Source organism: Passer montanus, unplaced genomic scaffold (assembly GCF_014805655.1).
Source record: "Passer montanus isolate IOZ18808 unplaced genomic scaffold, ASM1480565v1 scaffold24, whole genome shotgun sequence".
NCBI classification, from domain to species: Eukaryota; Metazoa; Chordata; class Aves; order Passeriformes; family Passeridae; genus Passer; species Passer montanus.
Window position 1 is genome coordinate 2,975,765 of NW_024367037.1, and position 21,954 is coordinate 2,997,718.

The window sequence follows — 21,954 nt, forward strand, 5'->3', positions numbered from 1 at the left end:
GCTTCCAGTATTTTCTTGATGCTTTGATCAATGCAACTTGAACAGCTCTAATACATGTACTTTGTCTCTTGTGGAGGCCTGTGTCCTTTTATTGGTCTCAGGTCTAAAGAGTGAGTCTTTGGAATACCTAGGGGTTGAGCCTGATTTGGGAGAGCAGAGAAGAGTTCACATCGTCCTGTAAGGGGTTAGGGACAGTTCATTCAATAGATCTCACACATCTTCTTCTTTCCCCACACAGGAATTCTGTCTGCAATTTTTGCATATTGGTGCAGAACTTCCAGATCTCTACTAGGTTCAGCACAATGACTGGTTTTGGTAATGTTGATGATACAGCCAGAAACCCTGTGCTTGATTGTAGAGTACCCCAAGAAAAACAGGTATTTAACAGTGAAAACTTACCTACTAAGTCTTTGTGTAAACCAAAGGCAATGTATATCTTAATTATCTTGCAAAAAAAAAAAAAAAAAAAAAAGCCACTTGAAGCTTTCTGAGTCCATAGAAGTACACATGCACAGAAAAAAATGAGTTCTGTAGCATGAATAGAGAAATATAGACTACACTGTTCATTTGCATGAGGCTTTCTTAAGAAAACCTCATGGAAAATATCTCTCCAGAAGAAAGTTCAAGCACTCTGACAAGGAGACATGGAAGGACAAACCAAATCAGAATTATTCAGTGGGATAGGACATCATCCACCCTGGAGCTCAAATAAACCTTAAGAAACTGTGTGACAAACAAAATAATGTATTTGTATTAAAAGCAGAGGAAATGAGCTTGGCAAATGATTGAATCACCTTTATAAAAACTGACCCCAGTTACTGCAGAGCAGGAGGCCTATTTTGGTATCTAAAGTACTGAAAGAAATTAAGAAATAAAGACACAGATTTAAAACTCCTAAAAGAATTTGCTAAAAGCTTCTTCATTACTGAAACCAAATCAGAATTTTCCCACTCTTTTAGACATCAATTCTTCTTCTCTTGTCTTGACAAACATGTTGTCTTCCTCATAGCCAGAATTTAGACACACATAGCCTCTGACATTGATATTATACATACACATATTTACCTATATACTGGTAAAAGTCCTAACTACAATAATCTTTTTCAGCGCTTTTGATTCCTATTCAGTTTATCTCTGAAAAATCATATTTTATCTTTCCATCATAGTTCCATTTCTGAGCTCTTGCTCCTTTCAAAAGATCGTCAAGATATTCTTTGAGAAACTAGGGGTTACCAACATGGAAGAAATGAACAAAATTTTCAAAGACATGTCTGGAAGTTGTTGAAAGGTGATGTTCCAGCATCCAAAATATGAAGGCCATTGTGGGAATACACTTGACATTTAGGTAGCAGTAACAGTCAAATTCTGGAGACTGCATTTATTAATTTATTTATATATGTCTGTATCATCTCAAATCCTGTATTGAGATAGTCTAACAACTACGTTCAAAACAAAGTTTCCTTTTCACCTTTAAATTTGAAATAATTGAATAGTTCCCTTCCCTTCCAATAAATTAAATTAATTTGGAACTAAAATATTTTTAACATCAAGAACAACATTCTAGTTTACCTGAAAACCTCACAAGGTAACTAGCAGTTTAACACAGTTTTATCAAAACCATCCCCCAGCTCCCTGATTTCAGATGTTTTACTGCCCTCCTTTCATGTGCTGTCAGAATTTTTCCAGGGCAGCCCACTCTCCTCCTGCTACTCAAATTCCCAATATCCGTCAGATTAATGCCAGGATAGGATGTAATAGTGATCCTTTTCTGCTGATGCACTCCGTACTCTGAACAAAAAATATCTCTCATTTAAAACTAAACAGCAGATTACAAGAATCATATTCTCCCTCCTCTAACCTCTGTCTGTGTTTTCACTTCACCCAGGGCAGATTTTGATTTCACCTTTGTAATTTCCTGATGTACTTTCAGCCCTTCACCTGAATCAAAGACACATGTTCCTGGGAGGCTAAAATTTGCTTTGAGAAGGAACTTTCCTTATGTTTCATACTTAGCATATCAGCTGATTTTTTTGCTTAATTTTTATGTATTTTCTGTAGGGTAAATAATCTGCAGCTTTTCAGTTACTGCATAAAATAAATGTGTGTGTGATTAATTGCTCAATTCAGTATTATTAGCTTACAAGGGATGTTGTGTTTTGATTCTCAGGTTGAGTTCTAACCTGATTACAAAATCTAGTGATAAGGAAATATTACTGAGTTCCTCTCCCTTGCAGGATGCAGTTGTCCCTAGATGTATATAATGATTGTTCATCTTGCTTCATACAAACAATCTCATGCCTTGCCTTTATCTCCCCAGGTAATGTTATTACTCAGAATTTTTTTTAAACAGTGCTTTTTTGCTCTATGTTGGATCTGTGAACATAACTAATGACATTAAATTAACCTGATTAATTACTGATACTTCGATTTTGCAGCTGATGAAGTGCACTTCAATAAATAATATGCACTGGATGCAGCTGTCCTGGTTCTTGCTAGAACTGGGATTTTTTTAGAACTAGCATACTTCCCAGCCAGCCCTGAGACTAACTCAGACTTCAAGAGTTTTGTAGACATGTCAATCTATAAGCCCCACTTGCACTCAGTAGCAGGTAAGATTGGGACTGTTTACAGAGACTCTTGGTAGCCATATTAAGGCAGGGGGGATATTTAGAAGAAATCAGTCTGGACCATCATTCCCTGCCTGTTGCCAGGGGAGCTACATGTAAAATGGGTCACTGTAATGAGTAGTATGCGAACCTGTTTTCTTGTAAAGACATCATATAGAATATGTGATTTTTGAAGCTGACTAATTAAATATCTTTTAGTGGCTCTTTGTTTGCTGAAATCCAGTTCTAAAATAAGTACATGAAATCTTCTATTAATTCAGACTAATAATACATGCACATAATTGTGTCTAACTATTGCTTTTGTAGATGTTGGTGTCCAGTTCTCTTTACCAGTGGGCTGGCAGAAGAGTCAAAATCTCAAGACTTGATACTGTTGCTGCCGACACATGTGTTCTGCTTATAAAAAAGTTAATTGTATTCTCTGGCACTGGCTTTTAAGGATGAGCCTCACCTTTCTCTAAGAGCCCAAAAACAGCTAGAGTTTGCAACTTTAGTTCTCAAAAACTTTTCTTCATATTCTACAACACGCTGCAAGGCAGTTCACAATTCTTAGTTGTTCACAGCATTAATTTACTTTATTGATGACATCATCAGTATTTTGTCACTGTAGAGTTTAGTTGTCCTGAGTAAAGCTGACCATGGAAGTTTTGAACATTGATTTTTTTTTTCCTCTTCTGTAGCATAAGTGGATGATTTATCATCTTCTTCTGGGACATCAGCCAGAGGCAAGAAATAGCTCTAATAACATGCTCTGAAGTGACTTATACTGACTGTGTGTTTAAAAATGTGTTCAAATAATACACTGTACCTGGACATAGGAACATCAACCATCGGGAAAGACAAGAAAGCTTTTTATACAAACAAATGACATCTGCCACACAACAATTACAGGACCCAGTTTTCCTTCAAAAATAGTTCAGAGTTTTCTTTCACCTGTATTTGAATGTACAACATTTTGGGCTTGATTTTTATTATTTAAAATTTCTGAATAAAATATTATGAAAATCCATCTTAAAATCAGCAAAAGGTAGTATAAAACACAAGTTTCATGTACAAAATTTCTTTCTAAATAAGCATTTAGATTTCAGCACCACTAATTTTATTAATTTTCTTTCATTGACATTGTATCAAAAACAAATCTAATGCAACAAAAGACACAATAATTACAACCATTTCCATACTTTGAGATGAAACATGAAGGCAAGGATGAAAAACAATTTCATAGGATTCCCTGTTACTTCAGTAGATTCATGCATGTGTGTGCACGAAAGGAAAACAGATTGGATGCAATTTGATGTTACACTTCCTTAGGTGACAAAGCTGGCTGTTTCCTGATTTATGTAGCAGGCCCATAAGCAGTCATATTGCCACCATTGATAGGGCAGGAGAAGGAAAAATGGTAGTACCAAAAGGAAGGGAAATAATGACAAAATAGGAAATAGGACATCCTTATGCTGGAGGGAGAGAAAAAAATAGCAGATAATTGGAGGAATGCATTTTGCAGATAAAAATTAATTTTAATTGAGGAAGCAACTAGAAGTAATTTACAAACAAATTTATAAATTGGTCTCAGAGTTAAATCATTTCTAAGATGCAAGAAGCCCAGAAATAAAGACTGGGAAATATATATATTTTCATTTTGCATATGTGCAATCTAAGCAAAAAGAGATGCTTCAGGCATATGTGGGTAAGTAATGACAAACATTATAACTGCATTTGGTGTCTTTATTATTTGCTTTCCTGCATATTTATAGAAGGAAATCTTTGGTCTCTTAAATGTTCATTTGGAAAGACTGGAGCCCAAAGATGACACATTTATAAACATGTCATGAACTTTGGTTACATGCAGAAACGCAATTTATTTTGAAACTGAAGAGAAATCATTTTGGACAGGGCAGGAACTGTTTATATAGGTCACATCACTCAGTAATTTATATGTCATTCATATACAACACTACTAGGCCAGATTTTTGGTTGAGGTAAATGGGTGTAGCTTGATAGTTACATGAAGATTCACAACCACCTGTTTTAATGTTTCTGCCTCATATAGATAAATCAAAAAATAAACATTCTGTGATTCTAGGAGTTCACATGCTCAAGATAATTAATTTATTTTCTCCCAGTCTGTAATGCTGACACAGAACACTTTCTGGTCTGGTTTTGGGGTTTGGATTTTTTAAATTAGAGTACATTCAAGATTGCTAACCAATCAGAATAAACTATTTCAATTTATCACTGGCTTATTGTAGCAGGAAATATTTTCATGAATTTAGATAAAACATGTTAAAGTCTACCACTTTCCAGTACAATGATAAATCTCATAAACACCTGACTGTTAAATAAAATAAAATAAAATAAAATAAAATAAAATTTAAAAAAAAATGAAGTACCTTTTTCTAAAACTGTTTCTACATGGCAAAAATGATCCTAAAAATATAGCAACCAATTTTTCTTTCTGCAAGAAAGAAACTTGGAATTCCTTTTTCAACAGAAATGCATTAGCTGAGTATTTTGAGCTTTCCTGAGATTTCTTTTCTTATCCTTCAAACTCTGTCAAATTTTGAAAAAATTAATTCTGAATCCTTAGTTCTCTCTTGAATATGAGTTCACCACAACCCATATCCTATTTGCTCAACTACTTCTTTTATAGTTATGCCCTTTCCAATGCATCAGAAACACAGAAGTTAATGTATTTTAACTCCTGCAGACCCTGAGTTTTTTAGAAGTGAGTTCAGTGTCTTGTTAGTCCATCAGACCCTCTCAGGCCACACTTATTTGGTTTACAAGAATGATGTTCAATGAATATCCTCAAAAGTCACTCCTCCCTCCTATTTAGCTTGTCAGGATGAATGGGCTTTAAGTACCAGTTTTTACTCTCTTTGCACGACCATTTCAGCTGCAGGAATTACTTGTAAACACATGAGTCAGCCACCAAGAAGAGAAATTATCTTGCTTTCCTCTGCATAGGACCCAAAGGAAAATCTCTGCCTCTCATTTCAAGGGATTAGCACAGGTTGGGGAAGAGCAGGTTATGCTGGCTGTGCACTTGATGTGAGCACCATCTGGCAGTGGCGGGGTAGGCTGACTCTGGGGGAACACTGTCAAGAGCACTCTGCCGCTGCTCTAAAGAGGAGCAACATCAACATCTTGCAGGAATATGCTGCTGGTTTTACCATATGTGATAACAGACTGAGACTGGACATGGCCACTTCTTTTGAGGGACTGCATTTCCCCAGCTGATGAGGGATCCATTTCTGCCTTTGTAATACAACAAATCTGAGTTCGGGCTTTATTCACCTTGTGCCTTCCTTGAACACACAAACCAGTGTCTTGATTGTTTGTCTTCCAAATCTACTGGGTTCCAAGGTACGTGCCAAAAAACTTTGATGTTTTCATGTAATAGTGTGTGAGATACCTGCAAGCTACGGCACTGAATCCAAAGGAACAATTCCTTCCTGTGAGAAGAGATCCTGAGGCAGATTGGTTTTAACACACAAAATGCTGTAATAAACCTATTTACAGGTGCTACTTGGAAAAAAAATGCAAAGCAGGAAGCTACCAGAGGCAGCCACACAAAAGATAGTCACAGTAGCAGATACTGGCACCAACACTTAAAATTTTTAAAATAAAATAATAAAACACTCTCCATCTCTGAAATGAAGTTCTGCTTGTAGGCTTTGTCTAACCAGCTGCATTCTCATGATCCTTCAGGTACAAGCACTATGCACTGTTCCTGAAGATATCTGGGTGGACTTACAAAGCTGTTTTCTGGGAAGGACATGGGGAAGAGGTGGGCCAGTGGAAAGCAAATAAATGAAACAAAGATTACTGGAAGAACTGGCATATACTTATTCATGTCATATGAAAGTATATGAAGAATTAATAAGAATTAATTCCAAAATACCAAAATGTTCTGGCAAATATTAGGATAGGCCTAGTTTAAGCCATTGAATTAATAGAAAGATAAGTAAATAAATTTACACACTTGTATATAAATCCCACACTCTTCTTAGAATGTTTCCACTGCTACAGAAAACTAAATGAAACAAAAATTGTTTGTTTCAACACAAGAAAGGACTTTCTAGGTGTGCTGTATTTTCTAGGCTATATTATCATAGAACCATAGAATGGCTTAGGTTGGAAAAGACCTTTAAAGGACATGTAGTCAAACTCCCCCTGGATCTTCCCCTAGATCAGGTTGTTCAGACCCTTGTCCACATAACCCGGCCTTGAATGTTGCCACCCCTGCCCCCACTCTGGACTTGCTCCTAAAGGTCCGTGTCCTTCCTGTGCTGAGAGCCCCAGAGGTGGAGGCAACACTCCAGATGGGATGTCAGGAGAGCAGAGCAGCGGGGCAGAATCACCTCCCTTGCCCTGCTGGTCAAAATGCTTTTGATGCAGCCCAGGACACATTTGGCTTTCTGGGTGAGAAGTATCCATTGCTGGCTCATGTCCAGCCTCTCACCCACCAGCACCCCCAAGTTCTTCTCAGCAGGGCTGCTCTCCATCTGCTCATCCCCAGCACATGCTGATACCAGGGTTTGCCCCAAACAAACCATGTTTGCCCAAACAAACCCTGTTTGCCCAAACATAACCTGTTTGCCCAAGCACCCATTTCTTGAGCTTGTCCAGGTCCCCCTGGGTGGCATCCCTGTCCTTCAGGGCATGTGAACTACATTAACCAGCTTGCTGTCCTCTGCAAACTTGCTATTACCTTCTTAAAGGAATACATCTTCAAGCTGTTTTACTGATGTTTCTCTGCTGCCTCCTATTACCTCTGAAGTTCCCCCAAGTCTGAGCAACAGGCTGAGGTCCTCACCAGCAGAACATCCCAGTAACCTTGGTGTGTCCTCCCAAATTTTGTCACAGACAAGACTTATATTACCCCCTCCCCATTAAGTCTTAGGAATTTTTTTGTTTCTAAGGCTGGATTCACAGCAAAGTAATAGGTATTAATTAGGAGATACCACTTAAAAGTAAATGCCGCCACATCATTGTGAACTTTTCATATGTATTTAGTGCTCACCATCAAAGGAGTGAGACAACCAGCAGTTAGGTTCAGGCTAATGAAAATGTCACGCCTTTGTAAAACTCTGACCAAAATAAACCTGAGAAAGACTATAACAATATTACCACTGAATAAACACCATTTTGTCTTCCACTAAGGTGCTCAGTGTTTCCAGCTTTAGTGAAAAAAAAAATCTTTGGAAGTTATAAGACTTCCATGATTTCAGGTTGTGGCTCTGAGAAACAAATCAAGTTCCTACTACTGACTTAGAAAAGAAACCTTGATCCTGGAAGTGGCAAAATGTAATGGCTATTTGTTTGGGTTTTTTTTTTCTTTCTTTTTCTTTTGTATCTATTATTATAAAAACAAAATTACATTTTGACCAATGAAACTGTTTTCAAGAGTTAGAGTGAATTTTGGAGAGATAGAGGAGTATAATTCTTCTCTGGAAAAAAAAAAACAACCTAAAAAAGTCTTTGGTATTGAGCTAGACCTCTTTTAATCCTCTCATAAAATTATGTGGGATTCTGTTGTAAGATATTTCTAAAAACATATCTAGAAAGTGAGGTTTAATTTTGAAAGTTAGTGTTCCTGATGTACAAAAAAATCATAAAAGCTCCACAGAGCTCCAAGAGACCTGCCTTACACCACTTGCCACGGGAAGACCTTGTCCTCATTTTTACAAGCAAGTACCAGACCTGACCTGTTAGTCCACTTATGTAAATAATAAGTCCAATTCCCTTTGCAAGCTCCTGCTAAAGCTGTGCCATTAGAGCCATCGTGTCATTTAGGCAGTCAGTGGAGAATCAAAGCCTGCCTGTGCTGCAGCAGCCCAGCGCTACGTTTCTAAGAAAATGGGCTCTTAAAAAAGGAAATGTCACACCGCAGTGTGAGAGATAAACAGAGGTATATCTTTAGAGCAGCAGGCAGGGACTGTAGAAACACTCTCTGTAAATGACTTTGATCCCCTAGTGTGATGAATCATGGAGTCGCAAATCCTTTTTAGCTAATTGCTATCAGCTTGTGAGATTTTTCCTTCCATGTTCAATATCAATTTTCAGGGCCATAGGAGATAGCACTTGTCCCCCGAGTCTGCTGGCGACTTACCGCTAAAACTGAACTAGCACCACTTAACAGTTTAAAGGGGGAAGTCATTTAATATGACACTGCTGCTAGTAACTAAAAGGGAAAATATTAGGGGCAAATAAAGGGAACAGTAAACCTTTTTTTTACTGTCAATGACTTGCCTTTGAAAATGTCCTTTCCATATCCACATAGTATCAGTGCATCTATCTCAAAGCAAAAGAAGTTTTAATTATTCAAAAGTGGTAAGCAGGGACTTGGGAGAAAGGAGAGTGAAATTTGGTTGTTTCACAATTGTAATAATTTCCACATTAAAAACTGTAAATAAAATAAACTTTTTAAACACTCTCTGAACCATATTATTGGACTAAATGATAAATTTAGAATATAATTTTAAATTTAAACACAGTGCATATTTCACTCCATTTCCACTTTCAGAACTATCAAATGAAAATGTTTTAGATTTCCAAGGAAATCTTGTCCTTTCCTGTTCACTGGAATTTTTCTGCAAATTTTTTTAATCACTTCTTATTCAAAAGGCTATGAGGACCAGAAGTTACATTTTTTGAAGTATAACAGCATAGGTACTTTTCCAGACTATAGGGGGACACAATTTCTGAACACTCTAGACTTAGAAATTCTAAATTCATATGTCATTCATGTGTCTCTTGGCATTCAGTAACGCAGACAGCATCTCCAATTGTCAAAAGCTTTTGGTAAATAAACTTAGATTTAGTATCACATTTCATGGCACTTAAGATCTAGAATGTACAGAATGAAGCAGCTTGCTATTAGGTTTGTTGATTGTGTAAAGCTGAAATAACATAGTGCTTCAAGTAAGTGCAGGAAATTTTGTTTTAAAAAACAGCAACTGGACTTACTTTTGATGAATTCTTTTAAGTTAACTGAACTGTCAGTGTTGGTCCTATGTATCTTCACAGTCATTCACTGGTTTTAATACTCAGAGCAGTGACAATTTTCCAGTTTAGATTAGGAGTATTTTTTTAATCTGTACATAAGAAAACTTACATTTTATCCTAGGGACCATAATCACCATTTAAGGATAAATATATGTCTAATTAAGCCCAGCTTCAGAGCAAAATTTGGTTTAATTTGTCACAGACCAGGACCAGTTAATCACAAAAATTATCCTAAGACAAAGTTTAAACAATATTATTTTAGGAAAATATAGAAATAAATAAATACATAAATAATAGCCATTTGGCACTTATTGTTTCCTGGCAATTTTTCCATTGGTTTCCTTATCAAGAGAAACATCCAATATTGAAGTAGAGATTCATTTATTTGAGGTGGGATAGACAGAAAGACAGAAATGAGATGATGATTATGGGATTTCAATGTGCAGACTGCGAGGAAAATATATAAAAAACCAACTTTTACCATGAGCTGAGCACCCATATTCTGAGCTGGTATCCAGATTATTTTCTTTGCTGGGGAAGACAATAAAAATTTGGTGACAAGACTCATAGTTTTGAATACTTTCTTAATTTTGAATATTTGCCTAAGTTTTAAGACTTTCCACTCAACTCTTTCTCTTGGAGACAGCACATGGGGCTGCCACATCTACTGCTCTGCATCATGTAAAGATAGAGTAGGACACTTCTCAGCCTCTGCCTTACATCTGGGTTCCATTTCACAGTGTACATTTAACTTGAATGTATTTTCTAATATTGTCCACCAAATATCTGAGGGACACCATAAAATTTCTCATGCTTTTTCCCTTTTCTTGCCAAGAACTTTTTCTCTGAAAGTTGACTCAAAAAAGTTCAGCCTACCATCTGATCACAGCATCATCACTCGTGAATTCGAAGTACTTATATTCTAAAATTATATTACAATGATGGATTTTATAAGGCATTGTCTTAAAATGTGCTCATAAAAAAGAGAAGTAAAGCTGTTCCATACTTCTAGCCCATTTGCAAAGATGCTACTGTAAAGGAGCAGGGAGAGGAGACTGAAGGATCAAAATTTTTTCTCAGAGAGAAAAAAGTAGATTTTAACTTTGATATGAACTGACTTGATAGTAGGGGTCAAAGTCTGAGAAATGCAAGTAGTTTCATTCTCAGATTTTACAATTTCTCCAAAATATGGAACAATTAAGTTCTTAAAAATAAGAAGAGGAAAAAAAATAAATTTGCAAAAATTTTGGACAGTGCAATTGGATTTGAAGAGAGTTCTTCAGTGAAGTTTTATGCCTAAAAATGTTTTTTCATTTTTGAGGGAAATTAAAACAAAATATTTTCAAGCTCACTGTAAAATGAAAATCTTCAAGGCTGAATGAACAGATTTAAACCTTTTTGGTGATTAAAATATTTGTAAATTTACATACAAGCTGCAGCTGGTACTGCAAACTAAAAAGCAATACTAATACCATGTTTAAGTAAAACCTCTTCACGTGAACAAAATTAAATTTGCTTTAAAGCTCAAAAATTAACTCACTTGTGACAATGGGGGCAGCAACATAAGTCACAAAAAGTTTGGTGGCAAAATTTTGTCTACTATCCTCTCTAATAGTGGTAGAATTATGCTCTTAGAAAATATTATAAATTATTTTTAATTTACAGACAGAAAATATGTTAAGATTCCAGCTGGTCATACAGCTCAATTAATTTCAAGCAATTTGATTTCAATTCAACAAAACTGTGTTATTTTAGCTACTTTAAACTTCATCAGGTAAGATCTGAATCAAATGTTTTTTCTCTCTCACTGGAAGTGAAAACTGATTTGGTGTCTCTAGGGTTTGAAATCAGGATCTAGGACATCTCAATATAACACTTAGTCAACAAAAGAATTTTTCCAGCAGAATTTTACTGATGAATTTGAGGGAAAAACAGATTGGAAGACAACTTTGGATTAATGACTGGACACTAAATCTACCTAATAATTACCAATGTGGCATTCTTATGGTTTCTTCTATTGCAAAGGCAAAGTATCCTACTTTTGTAAAAACCAGATGCTAATACTCACAGGCTAAACTCTCTCCTGATTCAGGGATTTGGTCAGCTATTGAAGAAACTTTAAAAAAAAAGAAAAAAATTGTCTATGATAAAAAGTCTCAATATTAAAAAGACATACAATAGAATTGTATTTTGAAGAACTTGAAAAAGAAGCACAGGCAAAGTATTTTTTTATAAACAGAGAAATCCTTTTTCAGTAAAAGTTGACCTTACTTGTGTCATATAAATTTCTAATACAGTATACAGTATATTGTTTTCCAGCATTTATTGCTGACAAGAAATGTAACTATCAAAATCATTTTTCAAGTAATAAAAAATATGTGACACTCATCAGTAAAATTCACTACATTTTCAGTGATAGAAAAAACAATCTGAATTTTTGGACCTGATCTGAGTTTGCTGAGGATTTGAGTTTGAGTCAAAGGTTTTAGCTACAGTTTATTGTTTTCATTCAATAGCTACCTTAGTTGTAGCTATGAAAAAATAATGTATAATGAAATAAAGATGTACAAAAACATGCACTTGAGCTTTTAAATAAATGGGGGTGAAAGTGCACAGGCTAGTCTAGAGCCTGCAGGGATGGCATAATACCAGCTTAAGTAATGAATCTCAGTTAAAAGGGACACTGTACTGTTAGTGAGAATATCTATTGGAGTTTAGAGGAAAACTAAGTCTGGCCATTTTCCACCTTTTAAAAATCCTGTGAAAGAGCATCTCTGGCAATCACTGTCAGTTGGATGCTGTTCAGCACCTGGGCAACCTTCAGCACCACAAAACTAAAAAATGCAATCCTGCTCTGGATCTTCACGGTATAATTCTCACTAATGCCAGTGGATGTCCTAGTTAAACAGAGGGTAAAGGACAAGGTCACAGGATAATGAATTTAACTCTAGGTTTTTAAATGAGGGAGGCTGAGTTGTTGAGGCTTTATATTTTTTTATTTTTTTTTTTTAAATGGCATCTTTTTCTTCCTCAGGGAGATCTGCAGGCTGTGGCTTTTTGCCTTTGAACATCCTCAAGTCAAGCATCAAGAAAAGGTGATGAGGGTTAGGGAGGCTCCCTTGACATTTGGTGCACTGGCATCAGCCTTTGCAATTACGGGCCACCTTTCTAGCAGACGGTAATTGAAAAGTGTGAACCACATGGGCTCTAGTCAATAATAGCGTCAGCATACAAATGACACTCTGAGCTTTCTGTGTTCGCCATCCACTGTTTTTGCTTTTCACCTTTTATCCTTCTCAGCATCATGACTTAATCCACTCTAATGAGGTGAGCTCTATTGCCAAAAATCGGCAGCAACACAGCTCTCTTCTGGCACCACTTGGGGTTTGTAAGGAGTCAAAAAAATAGTGAGTCTGTCAGCTTTCCAAAAAAGGACGACAGTGCACCCTTTGAAATGTCCTCAGCTTTCCTGAGCACTCTTTTGAGTACAAGCTTCTTCCACACTTGCTAAGGAATGCATCCCACCTTCATAAAACTTGTTCATCACCAACCCAAGGTGACCAGAGCCTTTGAGTCAATTTAGTACATGCATTTCCTAGCTTGAAGGTCATTATTGGTGGCCACATGTCACTGTTTACAAACAGCAGGTGACTGCCAACAGTGGTGAGTGTGTGAATTTCCTTTGCTCTCTTTTCCTTACCCATCTGTCCACGTTTCTGGAATTATAAGTATCTGCTTGTAGCAAAAGCCTCAGCAGAGAATGCCAAGATATTGTAGATGATAAGATACTGAAGGAAGATAACCAGTTACTTCTGAGTGACTAAAAGGAAAACAGCTAATTTTACAGAGACTTTTTTCCTCTCTTTTCTTTTCTCACACTCATTTTAACTTAAGGTCATGGAGGGGTACATTGTCTATGTAGTACTTACAAAGAGCACTTACAAAGATCTGGAATTAATGAGTTCTGCCTAGCTATGAGATTTTCATCAGATTTCAAAATGGACCCAGAAGAGAGTTCTACACATGTGTCAGTCATAAATAAATGCCGTCATAAACTGAAAGAAATCCCTATCTTAAAAAAAAAATACACATATTTAATTGTGTAAAAGTTGATCCTTAAAAATCGTGTGGTACACTTATCAATAATTTTAGCTGCAATGGCAATTTCCATATTTAAAGATGGAGACAGAGGGTGGGGGTAGGGACGAGAAGAAAAAGAAATACAATGGAAAGTGTTTCCATGGGATTAGACCACATGGCTTTGATACACATATACACAACTGAGGAAAGCAGAGAATTTTGCCTCTTACACTTCTTGGACCTCTCTCTCCTTTCTTCAACTCTAATCTGGTTTTTGCCAATTCCTTTTGATCTATCGGGGGCAGGCAAGTCAGGTCCGTAAGTACAGATGGAGTAAATATGGAGATTAGCCTCTTCTCGTACTGCATTAGCTCCTAATACCTGATTAAGCCCAGAATCATGCAATTGTCTTCGTGTTGGCTATCAGAGTGGCAGAGCACAGAAGGGGGCAGGATGAAGGCTGATTTTGTAATGGATACTTATTTTATCCCAGTGCTCTAAGAAGATTAGGCCTGGGGGTGTCACATTAGCCATGATCTCTGGGCCTTTGGTAGGCTCTTGCAGTTTTCAAACACCTCTGCTTCAGCCGTAGAACAAACAGGCAGCTTGGACGCTGTGGCCCCATGTTGTGGCATGAATAATTGCACGCTGCAAATTGTTTGAAGATCACAAAGTGCTGTGTAAATTACCCAGTTTTGGCTTAGTAGAAGTGATTTGTGGTGATTTACTGAATCTTTTCACAGTTCGGCATTAAACTTTCCACATTTCTCCCTATCTGAGATGGAATGAAAGTTGAGTCATATTTTCCTTTATTCTTATCAGATCAATCTTTATAAAGCCAGATTGTATAAACTGCTGTACTGTATGCAAACCCTGCATGCAGCACTTTGTCTTTGGTACAGGTTCAATTATATTTAGCTGAAACACCAAAAGATGCCTATTCAGCACAAACCCTAAATCAGCTCATGTGATGAATGTAAGGACATGTTCAAAACCATCTGTATAATACATGCAGAAATAGTACATGTGAAAGCCTGTGCTTTTTTTTTTTCCATGAAAGTTTCCAGCAAGCATTCCTTTTTGTTTAGAAATGTCTCAACCTAATCAATGACCAAGCAAAAACAAAAAAATAAAAGCAACTTTGCACTCATTTGGGAAAACTGCAAACTGAAATCCAAAGTGAAATAAGAGATGTTAAAATTTAAAAAAAATCCACATTACTAATTGAAAGAAACAGAAATATTTATAATATTGGTACTTATGACAAAAAACATATTTTTATTGTGTTAGAGAATTTTTCTAAATATGTTTCATTAAAAATTAATTATCACTCGGGTCTATAAATTTAATTCTATTACAATTAATTAAGAAGTGAAGCACTTTTCAGTTTCCAAATTATTTTTAAAGCACTGTATAAACATATGAAAGTATCAGGAACCAGTAAGAAGAATCATATTCAATAAAGCAGACCTTGTAAAATAAAAGTCTATAGCAATACTTTGTCAGCGATACCTAATGTTAGAAAGTAAATATCAAGCCCTGAGCAGAGGGTGTTGCCTCTGTTTGTGACCCATGAGGAGCAATCATGCTTCCTCTTCTTGTCCCTTGGGGCCAGATGAATGGGGAAGATGTGACCTGGCCTTCAGTTTTCTGTCTTGTAAAACTGGCATTATTGTGGGTATGTACACCTTTTTGCCCTACTTGAAATAATTTTACTTCATTCAAACCAAGCAAATTGGCAGACAGAAACCTGGGAGTAAATTACAAGTCTAAGAATTAATAAAAAAGTATTTCACTTTGTGCTATTATACTTTGGTTCTATAATCAACACAATAATACTTTTTATCACAACAAAGGCATATGAATCTAGGTTGTAAACATGGGGGTATTCTGTGCATATTTCATAAGTCAGTGGAAAAAAAAGTAATTTTATAAAATACAGTGTAGTGTATGTTTATTCTATTCACTGTATATGGGGTTTTTTAGGTACTGATCAATTAATATTTCCAGATTTTTTCACTAAGGACTAGGAGAACCTAAACAAACCTTCAGGATGTAAGGGTACTCAAACATACACATATGTGTACACACAAAAAACCTGCAAGATTCACATACCTTGTTATAAATCAGCAAAAAAAAATCACTAAAAAGTAGCTTCCACCCACTAATGAAAACAAATATTCACATTGTTGTTCAAATCTGATAGCATTTTAAGTAACTGGTTACTAAAGTATTTAATAGAAATGCTTAAGTGCAATCCTTGGGAGATGTAAGCACATGCTAAGGGTGAGATGCTGTTCTTCTATACACAGAATATATTGCATCAGGTGGATATATTTGAAAATAAAAGGAAGTAGCATTTAAAGAATTCAAGCAGTCTTAGTGAGCCTTCCCATTTGTTCTGTTTATCAAATAAAAGGCATTTCTCCCCACATCCACATGAAAAAAATATGTACTTTTTATCTCAAAATTGTGGAAAAAATACTTTTGGTCAATGTAACTTGGGGCTTTGAACCACATTGCATTACAAGAATGAAACTGCAAACCCCCTGACATATTGGTCTATTTATCTTTCTGTTTCTGAGATATCCAGTGCTCTCCATGTTCAGTGTGTCAAACACAACCCAAGTTTAGCACAGATTTGTAAGGGACATCTGGAGAAAACATTATGGTATTTCCTAACTTCTACTGAACAAGAAAAAACAGCTAAATATGCCTTCAAATTTTACTAACTTCTAAATGGAAAAATAGTAAGCTGATAACTTACTGTACAATCAATGTTTCTCACAAATCTGTCTGGCCAAGAAGCTGGAAGAATTCGTTACCTGGTGAAGTATCCTTAAAATCCAAACTCACCTTTCTTTTTAGCTGAGGGAGGATAGACACTCATGAAATTTAAAGTCAAATGGAAATGTTATGAGTTTTTTAGTCTTTTGTCCTCAATAGATGAGGTCATTTCTCATATTTCCTAACTTGTAATTTACTGAAAAAACATCTTTTTTTGGGACTTGGCCAAGTAAAATCATCTCATGCATTTGATATTTGCTCATATTTAACTGAATATAAGATATTTTCAGTGGGAACCTAAAGAGATCTAAAAAGGCTCAGAAACTAGGCCCACGTGTGCTTGAAATAAGTTACATAGTGAGGTCTGTCACCCCAGACTATCACCACCATTAGGAAGAGTCCTGGTTTTCTGATCCCCACTACTTTTCTGACTCTGCCAGCCCTTTATTCTCCCAAACCCATATTGTCCTACTAAAACCAAGTTCTATCCCACACAAGTCATTAAAATGGTCAGAATCATTAATTTATAATCTGATATTATGCAAATACAATATAATTTAATTTATGTATTGATTTATTATTAATAATTTATAAATTATTAATATTATTATGTGTGTCAATCTTTCCTGATAGAAGCATTATCTATACCCTTTGTAGAGAAGCATTTAAAATCTACAGCTGCCATATAAAGATTAATAACAGCAATACATCTATGGCACAATAAGAGTGTATCACTATTTGGTTCTGTGAGATTCTTCATACTGAAAATACAATATAAATAGTTCAGAAGAGTAATTGTAATCTATTTAGGAAGAGATACATTAACAAATAATATATTTTTTTAAAAAAAACCCTCATCCTAAAATGGTGGTGTTGAGTCTGATAATTTTTATATTTAAAGAGATAACTTCTATTTGTTCTTTACCTCTTTCTGAAAACACCTCAAAAACTTATTGGTTTAGAATTTTAGCAATAAAAGTGAAGGAAAAAAGAGGAAATTCAGTAGTTAATCATTATCTCACTGAGGTTTGGGGAACTTATGTGTGTTATGTCATTACATATACAACACACTTTATATTCAAAAAATTTGAGACACATCAAGAAGGAAAAATCTATGTTAATTGTATCCTATTCAAGCTTGAGAATAATACCCTTATCTGCTGAGTAAATCTGGTATAATGTTTCACCTAATTGCTCTGGAAGACCCTCAGGTACTCATTCTAGAAAACACTCATATCATGTCCCAAGTATCAGCACCTCACTGGCCTCACCACCTGTCTTGGGTAGTTTCATATTAATTTACAGATCCATATCTTTCTTATCCAAAATATCTAGTTGTGTGTGCCTCTGTGATTCTTCTTGCCGACATTAGACTCAGAGAAAGTCCTCTGGAGGACCAGCTGTCCTTGCCTGGTACAATTCACAGACCTGCTAGCAGGTGGCGTTAGGAGCAGGGAATGCTCAGGGGACCAAAACCCAGCAAGTGTAAATACCAATTCTGCTGTTCACTTGAGTAGCAGCAGGACTGGTCTTTTATGGCTTTCCTCCTCTGTTACCTGGGTCTGGAAGCTCAAGCTTATTTCACAGCTCAAGTTCTACCTTTCTAGATTATAACGTGCATTCCTGACTGACTGCAAGGAGACTGCCTTATAATTTACTTGCCTTTTATTTCTAACTTTTTTGTTTAGAAAATCTGCAGATCTCCTCTAAAATTGTTTCCAAATATTGGTGTGCCACTATCTAGGTCATAAGTGATCAGCTAATGTTTAAAGGCCATCAGTTATTGTGGAGTGCAAAATATATCTGTGTCCTTCTTCAACAGTTCATACTTGCTGGAGAAGAAACAGGGTTTAGTACTCCAGGCTCCAGTGTGATATTCCAGTAGCCCAATAACCTATTAAGTCCTCTATTCAAATGACATTACAGCTCAATTTCATAAAGACAACAGATGCATTTTAGAAGCTCCTTCATAAATAAAGCCTAAAATGTGGTTTTAAAGTTTTGTGAGAATGCAGTTTATATGTTTGTCACATAGCTGGTTGTGTTTTCTAGACTCCCTGTTGCAGCTAAATCTAAATTAAATACAATAAACAGTTAAGATCCTTAGCTTTTTGCAGAATTAAGGTACATATAATAGCCCAACATACACATCAGTTGCTCACCTTCTTCCTATCCAGTTGTTTACTCTAAAAGGATTAGTAAAATATTTTTTTAAAAAGCTTACTAGCTACGACATTGTGAATTCAATAATACTTGCTCACTCAATTACTTGCTAGGAAAATCCTATTTTAGGTGGCAAATGCAGATTAACTTGCTTTATATTGATACTTAAAGAAAAATATAATTAATATTGAATCAGCTTAAATTATGTAATTGTGGAAAAATTAAAAGAAGACGCCCAATAAAAAAATGTTAATTTGATCTGTCCAACTAGTCAGTTAACTACAGATGGTGAAGAAAGACACTCTGTAAAGAGCATGCAGTACAAATCTCAAGTAAACAAAAGACAGCTTAGAAATGCCACATTTCAAAGGGTGAAAACAGACATACTAGTACTATATATGTATGTATTAATAACTTGAATAGTATTAAAAAAGGTATAATTCTTAAGTTCACATACTAGAAAGCTAAGAAAGGGCAAGATTAGAACTGCTACCAGAGATCATATTTTGCAATCACACACCTTTTCTTCAGTTTTGTATTACAAAGCATCTTAAAAATTTTAGATGATAATATCTCTTTTTCTTTTTTGTTATTTATTTTCTTTTACAGTGTACTGGCTACCTGAGAAAAACAGATCAGTACAATGCAAACAGTTGTTTTTGTGGGATTTGGGCCTTGTTTGCCTTTAGATGTTGGATTGTGTGTAGGAAATTTTGACAATGATTCTTTTTTGGCATACATATTTTTATTAATTCAATATTTAACTATGCTAATTAGTATGAACAAAAAAAACAAAGTAAACATCAGAAAATTCCATTACTGCACTTACACTATTCCTGTGTCAAATATATAGATGCAAATGCTGATACCTACTTCTTACGCCTCTGCTTGGATCAGATAAGTTTTTGCACAAATTCCTTTTCCAGTCTTGTGCCAATCTTACAGGCCAGGAAAAAAGATTAGTTCTCTCAGTTTTCCCTGGCCATCTAATAAACATGTAAAGTCTTTCTTGCTTCTTCTAAATGAACACCCAGAAGGAGATAATATTGTTTAGAGTTAGGGGGCAGAGAGTAAGAGATATTTTCTCCTTTCTGGCAAAGGTCTGTACAGCACTTTAGCCATAAAGAACTAAACAATTTGAGGAACTGATTTTGTTAAGACTTCTTTCCAGGTACGAGGAAGACTATGGACAGCTAATGAGTACTGAACATGTAACACAACTCACCCTCAAATGGGATGAAAATTCTTATAGGAATTATAGTGATACCAGCTGCTCATAACCTTATTAGCTGTAATCATACACAGGAAGTAGTTTACATCATCTCAGCAATGTTGTTCATTTCACAGTGGATTGGATTCAGGACTCTCTCCTTCCCTTTGATTTAAGCAGTACATTTCAAAACCACTTACAGTAACATCTGATACTTCATGTTTTGAAGTGATGTTCAACCACAACAGTTTAAGTTATTAAAATGAAATGATGAACACATTTTTTGGAAGAATGCATACATTCTGGAAGGCTTCTTGTGTCATGCACACCTGCATGGGCAACCTAAGCTGAATTTATCCTGCAACCAGAGAATGCCTTGCAGCTTCGCAAAATTGCTCATTAATGAAACCAGATCAAAGTCAAAGCAAGGATCATGAACCACCAACTTGCCTTGCAGCCAATTTGCATTCTTCCTTCCCTCTTCATTTATCTCCCTTCTTTTGCTTTCCAGCCTCCAGGCATTATATGAACATTAGGGGAAAGCATGTGCTCTCTTTTTTATGTGTACACAGCAGAAGATACATAAATACATTAACTGTGTTATAACTCCCCACTCCTCTCTACACTTTCAGTGTTTTGTATAAAATATTTTATGATAATTATAGCTTTTTACTTTTCTCAGCAATGATGCTTTATTGTCTGGACTGCACTTCTTTAGCAAAAAAACAATACAATTCTAGATGAATAGAAACAGACAGATGATTAAGATATTAAAAGCCCAATAACAAATCTTAATGGCCCCAAATTATTAATAGCCAAAATCTCTGGTTTTGATAAGGGTAAAAGTAAATTTCCAGGTTTTCCAAGAGAAAAGAGAAGTGGGGATTTCTGTTTTACTTTCAACTAAAATAGCAGGACACTGCAAATGAAGGACTGCAACTTGTTACCATCATTCAATTTTTCACCCTTTTTCTGGGTAAAAACAACAAAAGCTGAATAAGAAACTCAAAACTTCTACCCTGTAACAGCATCAGACCATGGACTTGTTCTAAGGTTACAAAGTCAGCAAAGTTAATAATGCTTCACAAGCAACAACAGCTCTTAGTTCTGTTAGCAAAATACCCTCAAGTACACAGGGAAAGAGAACATGCTCAGGAGCTAGTCACGGTTAGGAAGTAAAAGGAGATGTTGTTAGGAATGGTACAGTAAACTCAGCTGTGTTACTCTTTTCACCCATGTGTATAATTTTTCAGATCTCTTTTTGTTCCCAAACACTCCAAATGTTTTTTTCTCTAAAACAGACAACATTGCACTCCTTCTGCTAGGAGCACTACACTTACAGGCATTACACTACTCATAAAGTGGAATGTGCGTGGGAAGAACTGGTAAGAAAAAAGCCAGTTTCAGTTGTAAGATAGTAAGGACTATTATAAATAATTGTAAGACAAAATTTTTGAAGTAAAATTCCTCTGCATAAGAAAAAAAAATCACTATTCACTAATTAGCTGTTTAATACTGTCAGCTGAGAGGCCAAGGAAATGAAGAGAACTATCCTCTCAAACCAGGTGCTACCTCCAGGGCACGACAGAAACATGTTGGCAGAAGAGTGAGGAAACTTGTCCTAGTGCTCCTGGGCTATGCCTAGGGATGTATTTTTTTCATGTGCAATAAATTTACTAAAAATGGCATAAGAAGAAAAAAATGATGAAACATCTTGACAGTTTCTTTTAAAGTTCGTCAAAGATTTATTAAATTATTGGAAGTGCAGCAAGCCTGTCAAGGTGTGGATGGCTGTGTGCCTGAAAATCTTTATATGCTGTCCATTACAGCTAATCCAGCCCCAGGCTGGATTAATTTGTATGATGTTAAAAAACCCTTCCAGCTACCCAAAGGTGTCAAAGTAGACTAGGGCACACAGAATGCTTGAGAATACAGCCATCAGCACTGAACTGAGTAATACAACCAGATGTCCACTCTCTTAATCCCATACAAGTTTTTTCTGCAATATCAAGGCTAAATGCTGGCTTTCTCTGCAGGCACAGAGGAAGACAATTTAAAGGGTTAAACTGATGGTGG